This window comes from Myotis lucifugus, unplaced genomic scaffold (assembly GCF_000147115.1).
Source record: "Myotis lucifugus unplaced genomic scaffold, Myoluc2.0 scaffold_21, whole genome shotgun sequence".
Lineage (NCBI taxonomy): Eukaryota > Metazoa > Chordata > Mammalia > Chiroptera > Vespertilionidae > Myotis > Myotis lucifugus.
Window position 1 is genome coordinate 5488399 of NW_005871069.1, and position 23978 is coordinate 5512376.

The 23978-nt window shown below is 45.6% G+C and overlaps 1 protein-coding gene and 2 pseudogenes across 5 annotated transcripts in view; 1 reads left to right on the forward strand and 2 right to left on the reverse strand.

Moving 5' to 3' along the window:
- The window catches only part of LOC102436532, a 15172-nt pseudogene extending 10745 nt beyond the window's left edge, over positions 1-4427 (reverse strand).
- Positions 4428-6718: 2291 nt separating this feature from the next.
- On the reverse strand, positions 6719-8751 carry LOC102436844 (annotated as a pseudogene).
- A 14806-nt stretch (positions 8752-23557) lies between these two features.
- EIF2AK3 (eukaryotic translation initiation factor 2 alpha kinase 3) overlaps positions 23558-23978 on the forward strand; it is a 107412-nt gene continuing 106991 nt past the window's right edge. For 3 of the 5 annotated variants that reach the window (XM_006085727.3, XM_023751414.1, XM_006085726.3), the window contains exon 1: positions 23559-23576. The gene's annotated coding sequence lies outside the window, so the exon portion shown is untranslated. Of the gene's footprint in view, positions 23577-23978 lie in introns of all 5 variants that reach the window. The other 2 variants (XM_014453147.2, XM_014453148.2) reach the window with 2 other exon arrangements.

A 23978-nucleotide genomic window follows, 5' to 3' on the forward strand; every position in this document is an offset into this window, starting at 1 on the left:
TCCCAACCGCTCCTTTTTTTTATTTTATTCTGGGCCAGCTTTAGCTCTGGGTCTAGCTCTGAGAGCAGGTATCTGGTTTGTTTCGGTTCTATAATCGAAACAATGTATAACTCCAGCTCTGAGATCCCGGCTTATATTTGTTAGAATGTTTCAAACTGCCAGCTCAGAGGCCGGCAAGTCAGGCGGGGAATGTTGGAGTCTGCAGTCCCTGGAGCAAGCAAGCCTCATGTTCGCTTCCAGCTGCCTGGCTGCCGCCGCCATCTTGGCTGACAGTTAATTTGCATAAGGATACGCTGATTAGCCAATGGGAAGGGTAGCAGTCGTACGCTAATTACCATGTTTCTCTTTTATTAGTGTAGATATGATTTAAAAATTATATATTTCTTATAATTATTAAGAGATATCAATTAAATTTAAACTGGTTTTAAAATTTCAGCTGGGATCAGAGAAATTGGATTACTGCTATCTGTCCCTTTTAAATACTTTGACATAAGCTACTTAACTTTTGTTTAGGGAGTGAACATATAACCTTTAATTGTCCTTAGTTTAAGGAAAGCAGGGTTTTTTAGATTTAAGAGATTAGAAACACTTTCTGTAGGAAAATTCCACCTTAAAGCTCCACCCCTGAAATTCCATCCTGCCTCAGTGAGCAGACATTCCCTTCTGGCTAAATCAGAGGGAGGGGCCTTTGCTGTTTCAAGATGGCGGCCCCAGGGGCGTGGCAAGCCATGTGGCTGACATGGCGGCTGCCAAGTCAGGCAGCTCAAAGTGGCGGCTGTCTACATTGTTCTTTGCAATTAAATTTAAACTGGTTTTTATATTAAATACTAGAGGCCCGGTGCACAAAAATTTGTGCACTCGGGGGGGGGGGGGTCCCCCAGCCCGGCCTGTGCCCTCTCGCAGTCTGGGACCCCTCAGGAGATAACGACCTGCTGGCTTAGGCTGCTCCCGGGTGGCAGAGGGCAGGCCCAATTCCTAGGTGCAGCCCCTGGTCGGGCTCAGAGCAGGGCCGATTGGGGAGTTGGGGTGCCGCCCCCTGTCATGCACAGAGCAGGGCGGATCGGGAGGTTGCGATGCCACCCCCAGTCACGCTCAGGGTAGGGCCGATTGGGGGGTTTGGGCACCGCCCCCTGTCACACTCAAGGCAGGGTCGATGGGGAGGTTGTGGCGCCACCCCCTGTCACGCACAGAGCAGGGCCGATCAGGGGGTTGGGGCGCTGCCCCCTGTCACTCACAGAGCAGGGCCCATCAGGGGGGTTGGGGCTCCGTACCCTGTCACACACAGAGCAGAGTCGATCAGGGGGTTGGGGCGCTGCCCCCTGTCACGCACAGAGCAGGGCCAATCAGGGGGTTGAGGAGCTCCCCCCTGTCACTCACAGAGTAGGGCCGATAGGGGAGCTGGTGCACCGCCCCGTCACACACAGAGCAGGGCCGATCAGGGGGTTGGGGCGCTGCACCCTGTCACACTCAGGGCAGGGCCAATGGGGAGGTTATGGCTCTACCCTGTCACACACAGAGCAAGGCCCGTGGAGGGGGGTTGGGGCGCCACCCTCTATCACCCACAGAGCAGGGCCGATCAGGGGGTTGGGGTGCCGCCACTGTCACACTCAGGGCAGGGCCAATGGGGAGGTTATGGCTCTACCCTGTCACACACAGAGCAGGGCCCGTGGGGGGGGGGTTGGGGCGCCGCACCCTGTCACACACAGAACAGGGCCGATCAGGGGGTTGGTGTGCCGCACCCTGTCAAACACAGAGCCGCAGGGCAATCAGGGGATTGGGGATCTCCCCCCTATCAGGCACAGAGCAGGGCTGATCAGGGGGTTTGGGTGCTGTCCCCTGTCACGCTGATCCCGGTGCCGGGAGCCTCGCTGCTCCGCTGATCCCAGTGCCCGGAGGCATATTACCCTTTTACTATATAGGATAGAGGCCTGGTGCATGGGTAGGGGCTGGCTGGTTTGCCCTGAAGGGTGTCCTGGATCAGGGTGGGGGTCCCCACTGGGGTGCCTGGCCAGTCTGGGTGAGGGGCTGAGGGCTGTTTTCCGGAAGTGGGTGACTGAAGCTCCCAACCGCTCCTTTTTTTCTTTTTTCTTTTTTATTCTGGGCCAGCTTTAGCTCTGAGGCCTCGCTGCTGAAAACATCGATACAAGGTTGCGGTCCGGCTGGCTGAAGCCTGGCTGAATGAAAGCCGGTTTCTGGGGTTTTGTTTAGCTTCTTATTTGCAACATAGTACATAGTTGCTTAGAGTTGCAGCTGAGAGGCTGGCAAGTCAGGCGGGGAACGTTGGAGTCTGCCATCACTGGAGCAAGCAAGCCTCCCTGTTCGCTTCAGTGCCTGGCTGCCAGCCGCCATCTTGGCTGACAGTTAATTTGCATAAGGATATGCTGATTAGCCAATGGGAAGGGTAGCGGTCGTACGCTAATTACCATGTTTCTCTTTTATTAGTGTAGATTTCAGTTGAGATCATAAAATTAATCCTCTTTTTTAATCAGACCAATAAGCAACATATTTTGAATTCTAATTATTTCAGAGAAAACAAAAATTATTTTTTCAAAAATAATTTTTTATGGCATTTAGCTATTATAATTATGCAATTTTTCCCAATTCAATCCAAATTTTAAACTTTTAGCTGGCAAGTCAAATATTTAGCATTTCTCAATCAGTAACATTAAGAATAAACTTTAAAAATGCAAGACATAATCAACCAACAGATTTAATACTGTTCTCTAGATTTTGTACGAGGCATACTCGGATCTCATTTAATTCAGTATTATGTCATTTCAAGATACCTAGGTATAAACTCCAAGGTCTTAAATTTCACAACAGCTTTGGAAAACCACACTTGAGGCTGGCAAGGCAGGCCTGGCCCAGCCTTTGATTTTAAAACGACCATAATTTTTTCCTCTGGGGAAGGTCAAGAAACAAGGTTGTAGCTACATTGTTTCCTGCCCCTTGCTTGCCAGTGGGAAGTTTCAAAATTGGCCTGGGGGAGGAAGGGGGGGGGGCTGTTTTCCCTGGAAGAACAGGTTTGGCCTACCCTGGACCAATCAGATGTAAATTGACCACATTCTTTAAGAATTTGCTACAGGTGGGAAGCAACTAGGCCCTTTTCTCATTAGAAATGTTTTGGCCAGCCTTTTCAATTAACAAAGGGCCGGTTTTTTAAAAATTAAGAAATTTTTAATAATTCTTTGAGATTCGAATCCAATTATTTTAAGGCATTTACTTTAGCAAATTTTTGTAACAGAGAAAATTTTACTGATTTTCCTTTTACAGGTCTTAAACTTAGCTTTGGAATAGGCTTCATTAACATTATTATGGAAAAATACCAATCTTGTTGCTAGAATTTCTACCCTGGGTCAAATTCGCCATTTTCCTTAGGAAATATCAGTCTTGGGTTTTATTTTGTACAGTTGTAAAGAGACTTTTAGCTTAAAACTCTATCTAAATGTCCCAAATCGGACAGTGCACGCATTAGTTTCAAGCCAGGTTTTCTCTTTACACGTGAACAGAAATCCCAGACGCATTTTTTAAATTTTGTAAAATTTTTTCAATTACGAGAAGGAGACTTTAAATTGGAATACTGGGGAGGAGGCGTCCATATTGGATCGCCATGTGCTCCCTTTTCCTTTCCACCACATCCTGCTTGGGGAAAGTTTTAGTAAATGACTCAGATGGCGTATTTTCCCCAAAGTCATGCTTAATAGAAAAAGACATTTTAAATTTTTTCCTATTTCGCTTTCTGAAGCAATGGCTAGCAGCCAAGGTTATCTTAGCCAAAGTTTGGTTGTCATAAGATGTTCTCCGGTAATTTTTAAATAAAACATTAAGTAATCTCATTGTAGGAGAGCTTACAGCTCTGCCCTCTCCTGCCACCTTTGAATCTCTCCGAACCAGAGAGAGATTCGGCAGCAGGGTTTCATTTCTTATTACAGAGAGATTCCAACTACAAACTAAGATTTTAATTTGGACAAGAAAACACATTAAGATGACCATGGCACTATTTTTTCAGCCTGATCTAAAAGAGTACCTTTTTCAAGAAAAACAAAGGTTATATTCTATAATAACATGCAAAAACTGTAAAAGATTATCTTCTAAAATTTTAACACTTTAAACATGCAAATCAAAAGCATATAATACAGTTTCTTAGTTTTTAAAAGCCAAATATACCTTTTTAAAGCCAAATCTACTTTTTTAAAGCCAAATCCTGCCCCGTTTGTTAGCCTGGTTAAGAAAACGTTCCCAGTTTACTTACACACCCGGGCTTCTGTAGTTGATCCTGGGCATTGCCTGCGGTAGAATCCCCCTCACCTTTTTTCAGTGAGTTTTCCACACCTTTTTGGTGAAAACTTCCTTTTCTCGCTCCAGCGAGGCCTGCACTTCCAGATTACCCGTCGGGTGCCAGATGTCGAGTAACACTCCCTCCACATTCTGCGTGGAGTAGGGTTCGGTACCTGAAAGAGGAGCCGCACAACAAATGAGAGAAAAAGACACGAGATAATTTTGCAATATTGGAGGACCAGGCAGGCAAGTCCCGAAGGACTTCCACCCATGCTCAGGCTGCTCCAATCTTTTATTGATCTGGAGTAGCCCTTAGGGTAAGGAAGTTTCAATGACACACAGATCAGCAGACAATTTCCAGGAGTAGACAAAAGTATCTGATTAACTCATCAATAGATTTCCGAGTGTAGGCAGGGTAACTGATTAGCTCATCAATAGATTTCCGAGTGTAGGCAGAGTATCTGATTAACAATAATCAACAAGGATCTACATAAGTATCTAAGGAATTAAGGGAACTAAGGTGGGGATGCTTCAACTATTATTACCTAAATTAACTGAGTGGTTCCTAGATTAACTGGGTGGTGCACAGCCCTGACTTTTGCTAGGACTTTCAAGCCCTGACCTTTACTAGGACTTTCAATGGCTACTAGCTTTTGGGGGGTCTCTGTCTAAACTCAGCTAGTGAAGACAATGAATGGACTCTGGCAGATTTGAAATATGAAGAAGCAAAAAACACCCAACCGGAAAAGCAAAAAGAAAAAAGAATCCAAAAATATGAAGATAGTGTAAGGAGCCTCTGGGACAACTTCAAGCGCACCAACATCTGAATTATGGGGGTGCCAGAAGAAAAGAGCGAGAGCAAGATATTGAAAACCTATTTGAAGAAATAATGACAGAAAACTTCCCCTACCTTATGAAAGAAATAGACTTACAAGTCCAGAAAGTGCAGAGAACCCCAAACAAAAGGAATCCAAAGAGGACCACACCAAGACACATCATAATTAAAATGCCAAGGGCAAAAGACAAAGAGAGAATCCTAAAAGCAGCAAGAGAAAGACAGTCAGTTACCTACAAGTGAGTACCCATACGACTGTCAGCTGATTTCTCAACAGAAACTATGCAGGCCAGAAGGGAGTGGCAAGAAATATTCAAAGTGATGAATAGCAAGAACCTACAACCAAGATTACTTTATCCAGCAAAGCTATCATTCAGAATTGAAGGTCAGATAAAGAGCTTCACAGATAAGGAAAAGCTAAAGGAGTTCATCACCACCAAACCAGTATTATATGAAATGCTGAAAGGTATCCTTTAAGAAGAGGAAGAAGAAGAAAAAGGTAAAGATGCAAATTATGAACAACAAATACACATCTACCAACAAGTGAATCAGATTATTACAGTTGTTCCTCTTTTTTCCCCCCATAGCTCCCCTCCACCCAGTTCCCACCCCACCCTCTGCCCTTAACCCACCCCCCGCTGTCCTCATCCATAGGTGTACGATTTTTGACCAGTCTCTTCCCGCACCCCCCACACCCCTTTCTCCCCCAAGAATATTCAGTCCACTCCCTTTCTATGCCCCTGATCCTATTATATTCACCAGTTTATTCTGTTCATCAGATTATTTATTCACTTGATTTTTAGATTCCCTTCCTTGTTTGGGGTTTGGAGGTGCCCAGATGAGGCCCAGCTGTGAAGCAATGCAAGCTGCTGTGGGGCCTTGGGCCTTCTCTTGGAAGTTCTGGGTCTGTCTGGCCCAGCTGCAGTTTGTTAGGTAATTTTCAGATTGCAAAGGGCCAGGGAATTCATATGAAAAAGCCTCTGCCACAGTTTGGGTTGGGCGGGGTTTCAGGGAATCAACAGGGTGGAGCAAAGAGCTATGGCTGATCCTCAGCCCTGCCCTAAGAGGCCCCGCGTCTCAGTGTCCCGGTAATCGCTGCAAGCACCTCTGAGAGAAAGCCGCCCTGGAGTTCTGAGTTCTGCCGGTTGCCTGACAGTCCAGTTTCTCCCTGTATGAGTCTGAGTCCCCAGAGACTTCCCGGAACTGGAGTTCAGAGCAGTCAGGAGCTTGTGACTCCCTCCCGATTCAAAAAGACAGCCATGTCCTCAGTTGTCAGCCCTTTCCACATGCGCCTCCGTACCCCTGCACTTTACTTCCGCACCTCCTCTGAGTCTCAGTGTGCTTTTCTCTTTCTTTCTAGTTGTAGAATTTCCACTCAGCCAGCCTTCCTGTAGTTCTAGATGATGTTCGTTTTGTCGTTTAGTTGTATTTTTGAAGTTGTTTTGGGAGGCAGTAATTTCCGGTGTTTACCTATGCCGCCATCTTGGTTTCTTCTGAGTGCTAGATTTCTAAGCATTCTCCTTTGTTGAGGGGGATAGCATTGTAGTATAGTTTGATATTCAGTATTGTGATCCCTCCAACTTTGTTCTCCTTCCCCAAGATTGCTGCAGCCATTCAGGTTGGAGGGACTAGCATTACCTTCAGAGGCTGTTCAGTTCAGGTTTTGGAGACTTAGAAGTTGGAGAGTGACAGTCTTCCTCCTAAGTGAGTGTTTCATTTTCCAGAGACTTTTCACTCTCTCTCCTTCCTGCTTTTCTGCCAGATATGACTGAGGTCCAGTCTGTGGTGACTCACTTCCTGTTTTCTATCATCCAGTTGGTTCCCGAGTTCCTTCACTTTGCCAGCGTGGGTGTCTCTCTGAGGCTGATGTTCTAGTTTGACTCATATAGCTCACACTGCACTGTCTCCTGTCCTTCCATAGCTGCTCCTCTGTTTCTTGTTCTCTTGCAGCTGTGTCAACAGGCTTTGTTCCTCCACAGAGAGAGGCTGACTGATGGATTGTGAGATGCTAGCAGAAGAATCATCTTCCTTATGAGTACTCTGAGGCCTTGGAGTCAGTTTGGGTCTTTGGGATGAACCTCTGTCACATCTATAATCATCTGTTTGTCATATCTCTGTTTGTCTTCATAGCGTGCCCCCCTCCTCTGTAGTCATCATCCCTATAGTACCCCCTACCAAATGCTCTTCTGCCACTGTCTGTCCTAGAATCATAGCCTCTGTCATAGTCTCTGCTGCCTCAGTTGTCATAGTGATCTCAGCCCCCATGTCAACCCAAATCCTTGTGTGGGCTGTCATGATACTCATCTCAATACCCATCATGATGTGGGTCTGGATCATAATGATCTCAACACTTGTCTCCAAAGCTATCAAACTTCTTCTGGGTGGATGGTCATAAAAGCTGTCTGGGGCAGCATGGGCCCTCCAATAACTACCTGTTTCATCAGAATCCTGATTTCTATCTCAACCAAAAGAACCATCATTCCTGTCTTTGATCAGCAGTGTCCACTCAAAATTCTCCTGTTACCTGGAGAGATTACCTAGAGATGTTCCACATCATATATCAAGAGGGAAATGCAAATTAAACCAACAATAAGATACCACTGCACACCTATTAGAACAGCTAAAATCCAAAAACACTGACAACACCAAATGTTGACAAGGATGTGGAGCAACAGAAAACTCTCATTTGTTGCTGGTGGGAATGTGAAATGGTACAGCCACTTTAGAAGACAGTTTGCTGGTTTCTTACAAAACTCCAACATATGCTTACCAAAAGGCTCAGCAATTATGCTCCTTGATATTATCTAAAGCAGTTTTGAATGCATATGCAAAAATCTGTTTGTGGATGTTTACAATAGCTTTATTTCTAATTGTCAAAACTTGGAAGCAACCAAGATGTCCTGCAGTAGGTAAATAAATAGACTGTGGTCCATCCAGACAATGGACTATTTTTCAGTGCTAAAAGGACATGAACTAGTTATCAAACCATGAAATGAAATGAAGGGAACAAATGCATTTAGGATATCTATAATAATAAAAGCATAATATGCTAATAGACCAGACGTCCTTCCAGACCTCCTTCCAGGCAAAGCCGTGGTGGGCTGGGGCTGAGGCCCTTGCACGAATTTCATGCATTGGGCCTCTGGTTAATCATAATTGTATGCAGCCTGTGTCTAATAGCTCCAACATCTCAATCTCCTGTGAATCTAATCTATTTCTATTTCCTTATTCTGATTTTCTGTCACTTGATTCTATTTATTGACATCACTTGTAGATTTTTTTATCAAGTTTTAGACAATGTGCATCACAATTGTAGGATGTTTTCCTTCTCCAGAGATAATTTAATTTTCTTTTGGCAGAAAGAGTAGGGGCAGATCACCCTGCTCCAATTAGGAAATGTGGTATTTTGAGGCTGGAGTTTTAGTATTTATGAGGCTAACTTATTTCCACTTTGTCCTTAACTCCTATTTGCAGTCTGTCTGGAGTCTTGACTAAAAGCCTGGAGGTATTTTTCAGAGCTCTCACTCCTTGCTGGGCCCTGACTTCCAATTTCAGACTCCTCAGCACAATGAGACTATCTCACTTTTCACCCTCTGGTCTGCCTCTTTCTGCTTGGGCTTGTAATATCTTACCTGCATGGCTTAGGAATCAGCAAATGCCTTGATGGGGAAAGTGGGGTGGGATATCAACTCATTTTCAAATAATTCTCTTTTCTCTGGGATCTGAGCCCTTCCAACCCTGGCTTATTTGCTAGCCATGAATATCACATTTCGTTCTGATACTCCATGAGCCTGTAAGCTGCTTCTTTCTGCTTAGCCTCTAGGTTCTGCACTTTTTGCTTATAATGCAGCAAATGTCTCAAGGAGAGAAACAATGGAGAGTGTTACCCTGATCTTATTGCATTTTTTTTCTGTCCCATTCTTAGCCCCTCAAGTCCTAGATGCCTTGGTTGCTTTCTGATACCATACAAGATGTGTTTGTTTTTAATCTAACTTTACAGTCATTCTCAGTGAGATATTTGGTATAAAATCAGATCTTATATGAGAGTTGCATACTTGGGCCTTGTTAACGTAAAAAAAACCCATTGAAACCTGTAAAGAATTTTTGTGAGTTTATTTGAGCCAAACTGTTGACATATGCCAGGAAGCAGAACCTCAACGAATTGAGATAATGCTCCGGAGAATGGCGGGGTTACATTTGTATTTATACATTTGCAATCAAAGGAGGGACGGATGTAAGTGGGTTACATGAAATTCATTGGTGATAGATTAAGGAGGAGGGATCAAGCAAAGCAGGGGAAAACCCTGGGATTGGATAAAAAGTAAAATGATGGACACATACTTAGGTGGGTGCAGGAACAATTAACATGATAATGAAGGAATTTGTGGTATCTGTCCTGGCACCCAGCACATTTGGTTGTGCCCCAGGGGCTCCAGAAAAAGGGAAGTTACAAGTTACCCAAACATTTCAAGGGTATGTTATCATAGATGCAAAAAGACAGATAGGCTCAGTTAAGGTAAAGGTTGACCTTGTCAGTGAAGATACTGGCCTAGGACGAAACTGTCCACCATAACTGCTTTAGTTAAAGTTTAATTTCAGACCATCCTTTGTGGTTACTTTAGGTCTCTGAGTTTGCAAGACTGCCATGTAGGCCTCCCCTGAGCTTATCATGTCAGCATGTGGCCCCTTTCATCCACAGCCTGAAATGACAAAGAGATAATCATACAATTAAATTTAATTTTAAAAATTATCATCCAAATTAAAACAGAAAATTAAAAAATATCTTATTCTGTAATTGCTGACCATGAAGAACATATTGGCAGTACTCATGTGAGAAATAATTTTGTCTATGGTTAGTGGTATAAAGTGATATATATATATTTGATTTCAGAGAGGAAGAGAGAGGGAGAGAGAGATAGAAACATCAATGATGTGAGAGAATCATTGATTGGCTGCCTCCTGCACACCCCCTACTGGGGATTGAGCCTACAACCATGGCATGTGCCTTGACTAGGAATTTAACCATGACCTTCTGGTTTATGGGTTGACACTCAACCAACCACTGAGCACACGGCCGGGCTAAAGTGATACTTTTCACTTGGGTTTACTTATTGCTACCTAGTGGTTTAGATTTTTTAAAAAATATATATCTTACTGATTTTTTTTTATAGAGAGGAAGGGAGAAGGATAGAGAATTAGAAACATCGATGAGAGACAAACATTGATCAGCTGCCTCCTCCTACTGGGGATGTGCCCGCAACCAAGGTACATGCCCTTGACTGGAATCGAACCTGGAACCCTTCAGTCTGCAGGCCAACGCTCTATCCACTGAGCCAAACCGGTTAGGGCAAGGTTTATATTTTTTAATTGTAAAATTGTGTAAATACTCTCTTCAGAGAAAAGAGGCATAATATTATAGAAAAGTGGAACTAAAGTGACCAAAGGAATTCCCTAGTGCAAATGATCCAAGAATGTACCTGGTGCAAGAGACCACTGAAAGCCCCTGGAAAAAATGACCTCAAGAAGCTCTTGGTACAAGTGGCCAAAGAGCACCTGGTGCGGGTTATCACAGAAGATACCTCAAGGCTTAGGGAGAAGCAGATTGTCCCAGAGCACACAGCAAGTTACTTGCAGTTCCCAAATTAGTGCTAATTAGTGCCTCCATTTCCTTCTACATTGGAAGAATTGCATACAACTGGAAGGATAAAACTACCCCCACAGAAAATGGAAGCAACAAAGCCCTTGAGTATTCTAATGCAGCCCTAGCTGGTTTGACTCAATGAATAGAGAGTTGAACTGTGGACCAAAGGGTCCCGGGTTTGATTTCGGTTAAGAGCAAATATTTCGATTGCAGGCTTCTCCCTTGCAGGCTCCACCCTAGGCCCTGGTCAGGGCGCCTGCAGAAGGCAACCGATTAATATGTTTCTCTCACATTGATATTTCTCTCTGTCTTTCCCTCTCTCTTCCACTCTTTCTAAAATTAATGGAAAAATATCCTTGGGTGAAGATTAAAAGAAATAATATTCCAGTGCAACAGTCTTTGTGTAGTTGAGGGAGTGTGGCATTTAGTGGTACTGAGGTCCAGCTCCTGGCTGCTTATTTTGGCAGGTCCTCAGGGCTTTGATTAATGAAGAAGTAAGGTTGAACAAAAGGCCCTGCTATTTCTGAGCATAATGTAAAGTCCTGACATCTTGTGAAGTAGGATTCTTGTAATTTATATAGCAGTTAGAAAAATCATTTTTCTACTGAAGAGTTTAGCCTTTGAAAGTATCTGAGAGTAACCTTTTTTAGAAAAAGGCATGTATAACTGGGCCTGTACACGTGCACACAAGCACATGTAAATTTGCATGCATGCATGTATATGCAAAGATTTGTTTCTGCATTTGTGCATACATGTCTGCAAATCCCACTTTTGGAGAGATCTTCAAGAGGATCAGAATGAAGCATCCATCTCTGTCCAGGACTGGACTGGACTGTGTAAATTTAGGAGTTGATAATGATCAGTACTGTACTGGGGAGGCCTCAGGCATTTCTGTAGACTCAATCTGCCACTAAGGGAACCAATACTCATGATGGGTGTGCAGACAGAATGAGGGTCCCAAGTCTTCTCTCACCGGTGGTAGTAACACACACCTACACTATAGCCCTGGCCTCTTGCTGTGTGCAATGTGTTTCCCCACAATTTCACTTTGGACTTGGTTGTGTGGTATACTTTGGCCACAAGAATGTTAACAGACATACAATAGCAGGGGTTTCAACTATGCGTGTGTGGTGGGGCTCGCCCTCTTGCATTTTCATCACTGCCATGAGAACTGCCCTGAATAGCCCCTTCTTCCACAGAGGATGAGAGATGAGCAGAGGAGACCTGGACTACCTCAGTTTGGAGCTAAGCCCCAGCTGGCATGCAGATGCCGGAGGAAGAGTAAGTGGCTAAGGTTGCACCCCTGTGCCTTAGGGTGTTTGTAATGTAGAGTTATTGGGACAAGAGCTGACCCATACATGGGGAGACAGTGAGTCCTGGGCTAAGACCAATTCCTGTGGATAGGAGGGAAAACGAGAAAGTAGGGATGTCCAACATAGAGGCAAATGAGGGCAGGAGAGCGGAGTTACGAAGAGGTATACATGAAGGGACCTCTAGGGTGGGTTTAACTTTGGGGGTTCTTTCCTCTTTAATTACCCCAACCTTTTGATAAAGCTTGATCTGCACATAAATGTTATGCCCAGATTTCAAGATCCCCAACAGACCAACAGGGAGCCAGCCAAGTCCGATGCAAAAGCAGAGAGTCCTTTATTATTATTACAGACCCGGGTCTGGCTCCCAGCCTCTTCCGACACAATGGCAAGAGGAGAGAGAGGCGGCCGTGAGAAAAAACAGGGTTTTAATAGGGGGTGGAGTGAGGGGAGGAGAGCTGACTGTGGGCCCTGCCGATTGGCCAGGCGCAAGCCGGGTCTTGTTACATAGGATGCGGTAATTTTTATGGTGCACACATCCCTCGACTGTCATTGGTTAGTTTAAAGAAATCCCGGGCGTGGCCAGCAGAGGCCTGGGCTTCCGGGAAGAAGGAGGTCTGAGCACATGGCTACTGCCCCAACATGGAGGATACGGGACAAGATGGAGGGCATAGCCCTCACCCTTTCATTCCCCCCTTTGTCTTGGAACTTCCGGCTCAATCATGAGTCAGACTGCATTTTTATTTCACCTTTGCTAGAGGCCCGTAGTGGGCACACAGAATTATCAACTGAACTATCCCTATACGCTTAACAAATGGTCCGGTGGAAGGGAAAGAAACCATTTTAGCTTTAACAACTTTTATTGAAATAGGATTTTTCTTCTTAAAATTCCTTCATGGCTATCAAAAAGCCAGATTAAGATTAATTTATCTACTGTATTCAATGTGGCCTGATGTTTGCATAAACACAACAAGAATGGTAACTGACCACCTTTGCTGGAATCTCATGGGTGAATCTTAATGTGCCCAAAAGAGCCAGGAAGCCAAGCCATCCAGCTGCCATCAGGACTGCCTGCAGTATCTGCTGTGTTAGGTGAATTCCTCACCTGTAGCAACTCCACCTGAGCCCACGCTCCAGGATTTAAGGCCCATCTCAGTAGCCCTCCTACCCGTTGCGGCCCAGAGTGTGTGGGGGTTCCGCAGGGATGCAGAGGCATCTTTACTGTTCCCCTTCTACTCTTTCCAACCGCCAGTGATGGTAGGGCATGGGCCTGATGCTCCAGCGCCAGCCATCTTCAGGGCTTCCAAGCAGGATACCAGGCTTTCTTTGTGGCATTCTTACTGGCTTCAAGTCTTTAGAGCTCAGACAGGGCTCTTTAAAACATGATACTCCAGTCAAAGTTTTCCGTCAATAAAACCACTATTAGGAACCAGTCTTATTGAATCTATGCAAAGAAATGTGTTGCCATGACTTATTCAGCATCGCCAGATTTTGGAGGAATTACACAAGGAGAAAAACATACTGATCTACTCTAAGATTTTCTGATTTTCCTTGCCAATTTCTTTTCATGGATTTTTCAGAGTTATAATTGTTGGCATTAAACTTTTTTTCTATGCATAACCATACCTTAGACCTTCTATTCTAAACAGGCCTTTCCCAGCTTACTACCCCCTGACATGGGCATGGTTACGCAGGGCCTTGCAAGCAGAACACAGGCTGCCAAACTGTCAAACCTGTCTTTCAACAGTGACCAAAACCTGATGGGCACCCTTTCCTGCCAAGTTGGGCATCTGCCCTCTTGGCAGCCAGACATCCTTTACTTTTGGGGGTCACCCACACAGTTCCCTTCCAGGACAGCCAACATACATTCAAACCTGCAAGAGAATTAATTAAAGGTCAATATAACATATCAATACAATGAAACATAATATTGTCATCATGGCCGCTTCAGGCAGCCAAATCTTCTGCTACTAAACATGTGATACTAAAGTCTATTCCTGACCTTCCTATGAATTGTCCTTGTCTTTTTGGAGCCATGTCCATGAAGACTCAGGCATTATCTAAGTCTATTCAATGTTACCAGCATCGGGCAGGTCGAGCACGCCATAGCTTGAGCTTGAGCGGGTTGCGTTGATCTCGATTGATGCTCCATTTGGTGACGAAGTCTTCCCGGATCATGGATGGGTCCGCTGACCGGACATGAGTGTGATGGACCCAGGTTGTGACGCCGTCTACCTTGAGAGCGGTGGGGGTCGTCAGCACCACGTTGTAGGGATCCTTCCAACGTGGCTCCAGGGTCTCCTGGCGGTGCCTTTTGACGTAGACCCAATCTCCTGGTCTGTGCTGATGAGGAGTTGGGGTTGGGCCGGTCTCCTGGACGAGGCACGGCCAAAAGTCCTCGTGCACCCTCTGGAGCCCTCTCAAGGAAAGAGATAGTTCTTGCAGCAAGAAAGTCAGCTTTAAGGTTAGGAATGATAGGGGGTGGCCTGCTAAACATGATAGGAGAGCCACCCAGTCCCCGCCAGTTTCCATGGTTCCTTTCTACCTGCCCTGAACTCTGGGGTCTATAAGCACAATGTAATTTCCAATTTGCGCCAATAGCCCTGGTTACTACCTGCGTTACTTGTGCCCTTTGTGGCAGAGCAGCAACCAGGCCTCTTTCAAGGGAGTGCGCTAGGAGATATCAGCCCCTCCTTTGCTAGCAGCAACAGGTACCAAACCCTTTCAGTACATTTGACCAGCTTCATTCCCACCCATCTTTACAGATTCCAGGGCCCATTGTCTTCCTTTAATCAGCAAGCCAAATGACACTGGCCTGTATTATCTAATTCAGCACGGGCAGGGGGAAGGGCCCATTAAATCTTTGCCTTGAGGAACTGTGAGCCCCACCCTTAAATATCCTAATCAGACTGGAAAAGCCACAAATACCTTTTAAATTTACTCCAGAATTCCAAAATCCCAAGCCAGCACAGAATATCACATAGCAAATCAAAGTTCCCAGCAAACAAACAAACAGAGATACTTACAAACAACAAATAAACATTTATACTTACACCTTTTCAGTGAACAAGTATTTTTACAGTCTTGGGCTCTTGAGCAGATAACAGGAACACCGCCCAAGTCCCCTGATGGGGGCCTGACAGGGACAGATGTGAGGGCCTTTCTTTCCCACATCCCAGGACAGGATTCTTGACCTATGTCTCATTCAGATAGAAATGGTTTTCATCACAAACAAACAAACAAATCCAAAACCAAAAACCAAGAAAATCAAGGCCAGAAGTACCCTCTGATGTTTCAGGGATACCAAGGAAGTGTTATGGGTTGGCTCAACGAGATAGACCACCGACTCAGAATTTAAATTTGAAAGCCGTTTATTAAGCTGGCCAGCTGACCACAGCCCGTACCTTCCCCCTCTGGGAAGCCTCGCGGCATGTGGCAAAGAGCAAGTGTGCATTATGATTTTTATAGCAAAACAGTGTTACCTTAGAAGCTCACAGAAAGTTCATAAGCACAAAGGGGGGGGTAAACAGAGTCACACCTGACTGGTCTAAGACAATCTAGCAATTTTTCTTCCATGGTTCCTAACCCTGCAACCCCCCTCCATACGTCAGTCCCTCCTCCCAGCACATACACAATCCTCATATCCTGGCAACACAATCCTTCCCCATACGTCAGTCCCCCCTGCCAGCACATTCTGTAACATTCTGTAACCCTTCCATGGCGCAGTCCCTCACCCTAACACAGAAGGAGAAGTTAGGCAGTGTCCAGCCCTTCTCACAATCCACCACCAGTGACCAGTTCCAGCTTACTGACCTATTATTTATTCAACATTTCTTTTTCCTTCCATCACACCAAAGGCATGCTTTCAAGTTAGTTAGAACCTTTAGCCTTAATTTTTAGGTGACATGTAAATAATTAACATTCCTCAGATTAACAATACATTCAAAAATTATTTTAAGATACACAGAAATTTCACTAAACAATTTTAAACAACAAAGATACATATTTAAGCAATAAGGACAGATCAATTTACAGAAGCAGAGACAGAATGCAATCCAAACCACAGCTTTGGGTAAACACATTATCTAGAACCTAGGTTAAACTTAGGCATATCCTGGGTCTCCCAAACACTGAGTTGCAAGTTAGCTGGAGCCCTCCCAACCCTGGGACAGCTGCACTGTCCCTCCCAGGCAAAGGAAAAATATGCCCTTTAGGATCTGTATGAAACCACAGTTTCTATCTGACTTTAGAAATTGGATTACTGCTATCAGTCTCTTTTAAAGACTCTGACATAACCTTTAATTGTCTTTAATTTAAGGAAAGCAGGGTTTTCTATTTAAGAGATTAGCTTAAAAATAAATCTGCGAGGCAAGCACACTTCCTGCCCCATCCACATTTCTGCAGCAAAACTCTGCCTTAAAGCTCCACCCCTGACTAAATCAGAGGGAGGGGCCTTTGCTGTTTCAAGATGGCGGCCCACAGGGGAGCGGCAAGTCATGTGGCTGACATGGCGGCTGCCAAGTCATGCAGCCCAAAATGGTGGCTGTACCAATAAGCAAAGGCATTTAGTTACCACAATTACACAATTTTTCCCGATTCAATCCGAACCTTAAACTTTTAGCTGGCAAGTTAAATATTCAGCATTTTTCAATATTACTTTCAAGTGGCTCTGGAAAACCACATTTGAGCCTTGCAAAGCAGGTTCTGGCCTACCTGGTTTTTTTTCAGATGTAAATTGACCACATTCTTTAAGATTTTGCTACAGGCAGGAGGCAACTATCTCCTTCCTCCATTAAGAAAAGCTTTCGTAATTAACAAAGGACCATTTTTTTTCCCTTGGAAAAACTGTTCTTCATTATGGAAATGCCAATCCTGCTGCTAGAATCTAGCTAGCATCTTTTTTCCTGGGTAAATGATTAGTATTGGGATCTATTCTCCACATTCATAAGGAGATTCCAGCCCAAAACTCTATCCAAAATCGGATGGTGTGCACATTAGTTTTAAGCCAGCTTTTCTCCTTACATGTGCACAGAAATCTGTTTTCACAGATCATTACTCAGATGCCCACCTGACCTAAGTCCTGGAGCCACACAAAGGAGGGGAGAAGGCAGGCCCCCTCCCTCCACACTCACATACTTTCACCAGACATTCATTCAGAGTTTAAACAATAACAACTTCCCAACTCCTGAGGGAGCTCTACAGCCTCCCCCAATCTCCTTGAAATGATCAATCACAATACCCAAAGGAGCAGTCCAAGTCCATCCCATAACGTCCGTCCAGTAAGCCCACAGAAAAAAAAACCATACAAACACAGAAAACTAAGAGGGCCCGAAAATACAGCCTTCCAACTCCATGGAAGTGAAACCAAAACAATCTTCCAACTCCATGGAAGCAAAAACCGAAAACGATGGCTGCGCACCAACCAGCGGGAGCGACCCACCTGTCTCAGATTGAGGGGGTTCCTACAGACCTTCCGACTCCGCAGAAGCAAAACTACACCCCTCCAGATGGAGGGTCGAGGCGTCCCCCAACTCCTCCCACCCTTGATCCCCCTGTGCGTCCACTTAGATCATTGCAGGCAATTACAGATTTCAGAAGTGAGCTCACACAGGACAGATACAAAACACACAACGACACAGACACCTACCGCGGTCAGTCAGGCCCTCCGGACTGGGGGTCCCTCGATGGTGTTGGGGATCCCGGCAAGCCCCCAAATGTTATGCCCAGGTTTCAAGATCCCCAACAGACCAACAGGGAGCCAGCCAAGTCCGATGCAAAAGCAGAGAGTCCTTTATTATTATTACAGACCCGGGTCTGGCTCCCAGCCTCTTCCGATGCAATGGCAAGAGGAGAGAGAGGCAGCCGTGAGAAAAAACAGGGTTTTAATAGGGGGTGGAGTGAGGGGAGGAGAGCTGACTGTGGGCCCTGCCGATTGGCCAGGCGCAAGCCGGGTCTTGTTACATAGGATGTGGTAATTTTTATGGTGCACACATCCCTCGACTGTCATTGGTTAGTTTAAAGAAATCCCGGGCGTGGCCAGCAGAGGCCTGGGCTTCCAGGAAGAAGGAGGTCTGAGCACATGGCTACTGCCCCAACATGGAGGATACGGGGCAAGATGGAGGGCATAGCCCTCACCCTTTCAATAAAGTCTTCTGTGGTGAGTACAGAGAATAAAGTCAGAGTTGGAACCTGTGGGAACCATAAGGCAGGCTCTATGCAGGGCTGTGTCCAGGAGCTCCAGGTAGTGACTACAGTGAGGTAGCTGTGAACCACAGTCAGACTGCAAGCAGCTGAGATGAACTTGCAATGGCTAGACAGAATTTTCTAGTCCATAATAATGGAGAAGTTTAAGGCCTTTGAGCTGAGGGGTGGGTAGGAGTTGTAGTGGAGGGAATGATCTCTGGTATAAACTATGCACATGTAAAGAAATTGTTGGTATACTGAAGAATGAATTTCACAGAATCCACAACTTAACAAACATATTAACTCTAAACTGCCATATAATTTTAGCGTACATAAGAATATCCTAACCCAAGCTGGTTTGGCTCAGTGGATAGAGCATCAGCCTGCAGACTGAAGGGTCCTAGGTTCGATTCCAGTCAAGGGCATATGCCCGGGTTGTGGGCTCAATCCCCAGTGTGGGGCATGCAGGAGGCAGCCAATGATTCTCTCTCATCATTGATGTTTCTATCTCTCTCTCTCTCCCTCTCTTTTCCTCTCTGAAATCAATTAATACACACACACACACACACACACACACACACACACACACATATATATTTAAATAATATCCTAGGAGGGTGGTTTAAAATGGAGATTCTTGACCCCATTCTTGTCTGATTAAGTCTGTCAAGGACAACACTGAGAGAAGCATTGACAAACTGTATCCTGGGCACAGGTGGGACAATCCCCAGTCTTCAGGCAAGGTCTCTAGGGCTCCCAGGACCTTCTTACACAGGCCATCAGTGTAACCATCCTTCTAAAGGTTTGAACCAGGTGAGGCTTGTTGTATGCTCTGCATTCCCTAACCAGAACCTCTGAAATTTCTTCTCCCACCTGTGCTACCTAAAACAAGCAACATCTAATACTAAGAAAGATGCATCCCCCAACTTCCTATCTACGTGTCATGTGTTACATCAGACTAAGCCACAGTTAATCTTATCATGTCACTTAACCAGCTAAGAACCTGTGAAATTTCAGTTTTCAAACAAATAAAATCTCAGTTTTTACATCCTTCTGCACTTTCCAGGGCAAGATGAAAGAGAAAAGATTTATTTATTTTTTGTTCATTTTGTTTGAATGTGAGTTGTATATGTACTAAAATCCACCCTTTTTAGATGTATAGCTCTATGAGTTTTGACAAACTAAGACACTTGCAGAACTACCACCACAAACAAGATTTGGAATATTTCTATCACCCAAAAAAAGGCCCTTGTGCTGCTCTGTAGTCAATCGCATACCTGTTGTCACTATACTTTTGCCCTTTCCTGACTATCATACAGATGGCATCATACAGTAGATATTTCTTTGTATCTTACTTTTTTCACTTACTACAATGCATCTGAAATGAATCTATGTCCTTCATGTATCAGTAGCTTGTTTCTTTTTATTAAAGTAGTATTCAATCATGTAATAACTGTCTATGGTGTTGGATGATACTAAAAATATAGGGGTGGCACTTTATAAAGTATATAATGTCTCACCACTATGCTCAACACCTAAAACTAATACAACATACTATTGAATGTAAACTGCAATTGAAAAAAAAGTGGTCAGGTGTGGGGCGTGGTTACGGTGTTTTGGCCAGGTTCAAGCATTGGACTAATGAAAGGACAGGGTCCTCTCATTGCCACGTGCAAGTCCCAGCTGGAGGGCAGGGCCCTCCCAGCACAATTATAGCCAACAGCTGTGGTTGTAAGCTTGAACTTATGGACCGAACACATAGCCCCACGTGCCTTGTGATAGAGTTCGGGTGCATGTAGTTGAGTGAGGTTGAAACTCACGAGAATGCTGTAAACAACGTGATCACACCCCTACTTTGCCTCGTGGCATCTGCTATAAAATAAAGACATGGCTTGTGAGCGCTGTTTCCTCATCAGGAAGCAGCATCCAACCGAGACCCAGCTTTCATTCTCTTGTCTGTCTTTTCCCAATCCTTTCACCCCTCCCCCCCTCAGGGTCACCGAACCAGGCTGAGCTGGCATGGCACATAAGGTGCCCTGGGGCTGAGTATGCCATGGTTGTGCCGGCTCCCCACAGTCAGGAAAGGCTTCGTTGAGCTTTGAAGAAATTGAAGGAACAAGCTTTGTGAGTATCTATCTGGGGTTATGGGCTATGGACAGAACTGTGTCTCCTTTACTTTCGAATTCATATGAAGTCCTTACCTGCCCCACATCCCACCCCCCACACACACTTCAGAATGTAACTGTTAGGTTAGGTGGCTCAGGAGGCGGTGAAGGAAATAAAGAGAGTTGATCAGAAAAGGAAGGAAGGAAGGAAAGTTTATTCTGCGTCCCCGGGAGACCCAGGTACCCCCAAGGACAGGGCATGTGGATTCACGCCAACAGGGAGGGGGGGCGCTTTTTTTATACTGCGGTTGGGTGAGGGGCGGGGACATGAGCTGAGGTATTCAGCTGAGGAAGTTTCAGCTGCAGGGGGTCAGCAAGGTATTCAGGAATGAGTCAGTATCTGTGTGGGGGTCATGGAGAAGCCAGTATCTGTGTCTGGCATGCTGATAGTAGAAATGCCAGGGGGAGTCCATTATCTCGTCACATGTCTGCATGTATCCAATCCTGGGCTCTCTCCGACCTAACAGTAACCATATTGGAAATAAGGCCTTACAAAGATGATTAAATTAAAATAAAACCTAGAAAGTGGTGTGACCTCATTTATGGGAAGCAAGACAAGACTGAATTGCTGGGTTAAAAATAGTTGAATAATTGCCCTGGTGCACGAATCCATGCACATTGAAAGGAAACTAATTAGAAGAAATACTTTAATATCGCTATTTGTCCTTTCTCTGTCATAGAAGTGTCAACCAAATTCACGATTGACAATGACATCAAAACACACGCGTGTGATTGGCGCCAGTGAGAGCTTTATATGTATTGAGCATGTGCGAGTCAACTTAGCCTTTTATATATATATATAATAAACTTGCTTAAATAGACCTGCTTTCTGATTTAGCTAAACTTTTTCCAGCCCAGTGAAGCACCCCAACTTCTCTTTCAGGTAATTGTCAGCAACACAGCAGTAAATATCAACACGAAACAGATTATTATTGTAGATCACGGAGAGAGAACAAAGGGTAAAATACTTTACTGCAGCAGTGTTTGACTATATTCTGGGCAGTGAGAAAACCTGAAGTCATTTTCAAGGTCCACCATTTCTTCTTTTCAGTCAGGTCAAGTTTCTAAGCTTTCTAAATTTCCATTTTCTGGCTAATGAAAACAAAATAGGATTCCACGGAGTCTCCTATCTACCTACTCCAGGACTTCTGTGAGGGTCAAATGAGATGAGGCATGGGAAAATGCTTTACAGACATTTGGTCAAAGTGAAATGTTTGCACCTGACTATAAAGCAAGTTGTGTTCCTGGGCTGAAGAAACTCCAAGGAGGCTAGTCGCTAGGGAGAGAAAGCCGGGCATTGCTATATGACGTCATTACCCAGCTCGCACAGCAACTGTTTCCAGACTGTGCTGGGCTGTGCTGTGGCCCCATATTGTGCCATGGCAGCATTGGCTGAGATTTGGTGGGGTGTCACTCTGGGGTGGTGGCGGGGCTTGTGTCCCACTTGGGGGAAGCTGAGCGTTGCTTTGTTGGCATCAGGTCTGCACTGAAGTTTCTGTGTAAATGACCAGTGTGTGTCTTGGCAGCTCCTGCATTGAGCATCTGCCCCCTGGTGGTCAGTGCACGTCATAGCGACAGGTCCATTGGGCGGAGGTACACTTAGCATATTAGCCTTTTATATATATAAACTAGAGGCCCTGTGCAGGAAATGCATGCATGGGTAGGGTCCCTAGGCCTGGCCAGCAATCAGGGCTGATCGGGGCCTTCTGGCTGTCGGCCGGGGCCTTCCTTCATTCTGTGCCACCCCCTGGTGGTCAGCACACATCATAGTGAGTGATTGAACTCCCAGTCGAACTCCCGACGGATACTTTACATATTATATATATAGAATATATATATCTATAGCTATAGATATAGATATATAGATATCTATATCTATAGATATAAATATGTAGATATATAAATAGATAGATAAGATGAAGACTGAGAATTGTTGTTTGAATGAGCAATGGAGGCCTCAGCAAGAGCAATCTGGTGGATTCTGGGCATGAAAGCCTGACTCGTGTGTTGAGAAAAACTGAAGGCAAGTTGTTTAGAACAACTTGTAAGTTTTGCTGTACTTGTAGGAGCAAGAAAATGTGGAGGAAGATGGAGGGGGAAGTGGGCTTTTTTTGGTTTTGCTTTTGGATGTTAAAAAATTACAGCATGTTTATGCCAGTATCTTTAAAAAATCTTCAGTTTTCTTTTTTTATTGATTAAGGTATACATATGTGTCCTTATCCCCCTATTGCCCCCTTCACAGAGTTTTGATGGGACAATAGCTTCCCAGGTACTCTCCTCATCTTTGATGCCATTCTTTTGAATACACTGCTGACTAAACCACAACTCTCATCCTTTCACGCCTCTGCTCAAAAATCTTCAGGGTGTCCTTAACTGCTGCATGAGGTTCCAATTCCTTAGCTGAACAGTCAAATCTTCTCCAGTTTTGACTTTTGCAGTTTTCTCTCTTTCTTCTCCAAAGTCCGATGCCACAGCAGGGTCAGAAGGCTCAGGTTAAAGTCGCGATTCTGCTCTGTGACGTTGGACGAATTCCGAAGGGGAAGGGGCGTGTGGAGTAGACAGGATCACCTATTAGATCGCAGGCATCTCTAAGAAGCCTTACCTCGCAGCATCCTAGGGACTGCACGCGATATGGTGTTCTAAAACCGCTTCATCCCTTTCACTTCTAACCACACGGCTCGTGCAGTCACTTATGTTTCCCGCCTCGCTTTTGCCTTTCCAAACACACCAGGCTTTAGAAGAGCCACTGTGGCAGCTCCTTTAACGGCTTCCGCGTCCGATTCACCCGGAACTCGCTCCCAACTCCCGTCACTAGGGACCGACCTCTCCACAGTCAGAATTGGCCACGTAGTAAGTGCTGCTTCCAGCCAATCAGGAAGAAGTTATCTCAGAGCTTTGAGGGGCATCCGCTTCCACCAATGAACTTCAAGTCTTCTCTGGCTAACCGCTTCCGGAACAGGGCCGGGCCTCGGAGGGGACAGTACGATTTGATTGGCAGGCGTGATGTTGACAACCGGGGAAAGCCCACCTTCTGCAACAGGACCAGCTTGGATTCCCGGAGTGGCAGTGACCGCAGCCAATAGGAGAGTAGACGCGCGGAAAGTTTGCTCAATGGGTGATGTCGGAGGGAGACTGTCACTCAAGGAGCGGTGGCTGAGAGCGAGGTGAGACGTGGCGGGAGGACCGGGCTGGCGGTCAGGCCGTTGGGACCCGCAGCTCATCCGCGGCTGCTCGGTGGCTCAGGCCGGCAGGAAAGCGGGCGCCGGCGACTTCACCTCCATGCACGCGCGCAGGGCCGGCCGCTGATGGAACGCGCTGCCCACTCGGGGCGGCTCGCGCGGGCGGCGGCGCCGCTGCTGCTGCTGCTGCTGCTGCTGGGGCTTGCGTGCTGACGGAAGCTGCGGGGCGCGCCGGCGACCTACCCGCCCCGGGCGGCGGAGGGCGGCGTCTGGAGGCCCCCGCGACTAATCCTTACCTGGGCCCTGCGGGTGCGGGCGGCGGGGGCCTTGACGTTTGAGTGAACGTGGAGAAAGGATTAGAGGAGACCACGGGGCAAACAGAAACCG